The 4,260-nt window shown below is 25.3% G+C and overlaps 1 protein-coding gene across 5 annotated transcripts in view; it reads right to left on the bottom strand.

The window, feature by feature from the left end:
- Positions 1-4,260, bottom strand: part of LOC100163553 (two pore potassium channel protein sup-9) — a 95,590-nt gene that overhangs the window by 72,790 nt on the left and 18,540 nt on the right. The window lies entirely within an intron of this gene.

Below are 4,260 nucleotides of genomic sequence, written 5' to 3'. Positions count from 1 at the left end.
AGTGGATGTCGCTCTGCTGTACAGTAGATTACAAGTGAGTCATTGTATGATGGATTGTATTAGACTTGAATTCAATGATATAATATCATTGTATAAGAAAAACGATTCTGAGCGGAGACGGTTTGTCAGTCTGGATATTTTATATTGTTATTATTTATTTTATCATGTAAGTTGAATTAATATTATAATATTATAATTTTTTATTCGTTTCTATGGTGATAAACAAAGCGTTAGAAATTAAAATCCCATTTTTAGCGTTTTTTCGTAATTTTTCGGTGGATTTTCCCGTGGCATTTAATAAATATTGAGAAAATCGAAAAATGACCTCTTTAAAGTACCATCTTGATCTAATTTGCTAAAAGATAAGGTATTATATTTTGAAATCGAAGCACTCCTTCTGGTAGAAATTTTGTATACAGTATATAAAAAAAAAAAACACCATTGTAAAACCAATAGCTTCCTCGCTCCGCTCAGAATCTAAAATACTTTTAATAAGAAAGTCCGTTTTATCATTTTGATCCGCATTAATTATAAACTATGTGTACGATGACATACGATACAGAGTACAGTACATAATATACAACAATAATTACATAATATTAGATTCTGAGTGGAACGATGAATGTATTGATTCTGAGTGGAACGATGAATGTATTGATTTTACAATGATGTGTGTTTTTTTTTTTTTGTGTCTGTCATCACCTTTTAGGACAGTAAAAGTGCTTGGATTTTCTTCAACAGTACCTTTTCTGATAGGAAAGTGAATCTAGTTGGTACTTCGGCGGGTCAAAAGTAAAATTTTTCCAATATTTTTCAAAAGCGCCGTGCAAAACAAAAGACAAATTAAGGAAAAACGGGAATTTTTACACAAAATCTGTTTTCGAGAAAATTGATTTTGGTTTTTGATGTAACTTTTTGAATGACTGTAGATACATGACATGTTCACTGGTTGTTTATATTTCCATTTTCTATATATGATAAAATTTTCAAAATATTTTGATGTGTTTTGTGCTGTTTACGGACAATTTCAGTTTCCAATTTAATTAGTTTTTTTTTCTAGGAATGTCAATAAAACATTATTTGTTGAGTAAAAATACTTGAAAATTTAATACAAGGCTCCTACTATATTGTTACAATGAGATTTTAAAAATATTAAAAATCCTTAGTCACAGTTTTTTTTTATTAGCATTTAAAGTTCAAAAATTGACAAAATAATATGTAAAAATCATGAAAATTAGCAAATTATTTTGAGTAAATAATTCTTAAAAATTTTTCTTTTTAGAACTAAGATTTTAAAATGTAATACAAGATTCCTTATAGGTTAATCTACCTTTATCTACCTTTAAAAAAAAATGTCTATAAGAAACTCAAATTAAATTTTTATGAGCGTTTGAAATTCATTTTTTTACAACATTTGATATTCACTCGATTTCTTACGTAACGATTTTCTTATTTTATTGTAATTAAAAAACGAATGACTGTAGATACTTATAAATTTTACTGAATATTTATATTAGCATTTTATATATACTATAAAATTTTGAAAAGAACTTGACTCTTTTTGAGCTGTTAACGGACATTGTCATTTTTCAATTTTTTTAATTTTTTTTTTCTATAAATATCAAGTTTTATCTGTTGGGCCAAAAAGTGTAAAAATTTGATGCAAGGCTCCTGATATATTGTTACAATAGCAATTGTAAAATATTAAAAATACATAGGCACACATTTTTTTTATAAGCATTTCAAGTTGAAATTTTGACAAAATTTATCAAATTTAAAATTGAATAATTATTTTGTAGTTAAAAATTTATAAAATGTTCAACTTTTATATCTAAGGATTAAAAATTTAAAACAAGATTTCACGTAAATATTTAATTCTGTTACCAAAAATTGTAAGAAATACATAAGCACAGTTTATTTTTATAGTCATTTTAAGTTCAAATTTGGACGAAATTACATATTAAAAAACCTGAAATAACTATTTTAGTTATTTTGTTGTGATTGTATAATATTACTTGTGGGTACTTGAAACTTCTAAAGTATACTATTATATTTCTGTGATAGTACCATGGTTTGTTGTTGATGTATAACGCGTTACCTAATGGATATTGTGATATGATTAATTTGGAATTTATTTTTGATACCTATTATAGGTCAATTTTTTTTAGTACTATAGATAAGTATACCTATAATAGGTATGTCTTATACCTAGACTGACAAACTGTCTCCGCTCAGAATCGTTTTTCTTATACAGTGATATTATATCATTGAATTCAAATTTAATACTATCCATTATACAGTGACCCACTTGTAACCTTCTGTACAGCAGAGCGACATCCACTTACCCACCTTTTTTTATATTAAATATACCCGTTGTAAATAAATAAATCAGTAAATATTTATGAAAATTGTTGAAATTTATGTCACTTCCTTGAATTATTGGCTAAGATTATCAAGATAAAATTCGTTATTTTTCATAGTGTATATCAAAAAACACCGGTAAGAATCAAAATTAAAAATTAAAGTACCATTTACATATGATAAAATTTTTAACTAATACCTAATATTTAACTTATAGATTACTTTTTCTATTCGAAAAACTCTTGTTATAAAAGCAAAAAAGTTTAATTTATATATATTTTAACCAATATCAATTATTATTATTCTTTCAGTTTATATTAAAATTTCTGAATAATAGAGAAATAATCAAAATGTAGACATTAAATACTTTTAGTTATGACCTATTATGAAATGTGATATAAAACTTTTCGAAGCATTCAATATTGTGGTCCTTATTACACTAATAAAGATATTATTATAAAATATGATTACATTTATATGGTTTATAAGTTTATAAACTTTATACGATATAATGGGTATTTTATATTTCATTTTGACTACACATATATTTTCAAAAACTTTGAATAGTATTATAATGTGAATCATATTTTACTAATTAGGTACCTATTTAACTAGGTACAAGTAAACTTAACTGTCAAATCCTAACGAAAATGTTCTTATAAATACCACAAATAAACCGGGAAAGTTGCACTACTCCAAAGCAGGTTTCGAGTGTATCCCACCGATGAAGACGTCGGTGCAGTAACCAGACATCTCCAATATTTTGGAATAACAAATTTTCGAATAGCTCTCCTGAACATTTTCATAACATGGAGATATTTAGTTGTTGCACCGATGTCTTCAATTGAGTCCCGCTGATGAACGTATTAAATTTGGATTCATTACTTAAGAAACACCATCCGATCGTTTACGGTGAGTAACCCTCTACTTCTGAAGATAATTTATAATTTATTCCCATTACTCTTAATCAAACGGTATACATAGTTTAAACAAATTTTTTCCAAAAACATAGCTTAATATTGTATATCTAATTTTAATTAATTTACAACATTACTAAAAAAGGTTTTAAAAAGTCATAGTATAATGTCTATTGTCTATTAGTAGCACAAAAATAGCCAAAATATTTTTAAAATTATATCATTTTTAAAAATATATAATATTAATAGTTCACAAACATTTCAAGTCTAAAAAAGGTGGGTAAGTGGATGTCGCTCTGCTGTACAGTAGATTACAAGTGGGTCACTGTATAATGGATGGTATTAAATTTGAATTCAATGATATAATAATATCATTGTATAAGAAAATCGATTCTGAGCGGAGACGGTATGTCAGTCTAGGTATAAAACATAATATAATATATGGTATTAAAAAAAATTGACCTATAATAGGTACCTATAATAAATTCCAAATTAATCATATCACAATATCCATTAGGTACTTATAACGCGTTATACAATATGTAATTTCGTCCAAATTTGAACTTAAAATGACTATAAAAGTAAACTGTGTAAATGTATTTTTTAGATTTTTTTGTAACAGAATTAATTACTTACATGGAATCTTCTTCTAAATTTTCAATTCTTAGATACAAAAGTTGAGCATTTTATAAATTCTTAACTACAAAATAATTATTCAAATTAAAATTTGATAAATTTTGTCAAAATTCGATCTTTAAATGCTTATAAAAAAAATTGTGCCTATGTATTTTTAATATTTTTCAACTGATATTGTAACAATATATCAGGAGCTTTGTATCAAATTTTTACACTTTTTGGCCCAACAGATAAAACTTTATTGATATTTATAGAAAAAAAACTAAATAATTGAAAACCGAAAATGTCCGTAAACAGCTCAAAAAGAGTCAAAATATTTTCAAAATTGTATGGTGTATAGGAAATG

The sequence above is a fragment of the Acyrthosiphon pisum genome, chromosome X (assembly GCF_005508785.2).
Source record: "Acyrthosiphon pisum isolate AL4f chromosome X, pea_aphid_22Mar2018_4r6ur, whole genome shotgun sequence".
Lineage (NCBI taxonomy): Eukaryota > Metazoa > Arthropoda > Insecta > Hemiptera > Aphididae > Acyrthosiphon > Acyrthosiphon pisum.
The sequence above is the reverse complement of the archived record's forward strand: the minus strand, read 5'-3'. Positions and strand labels throughout refer to the sequence as shown.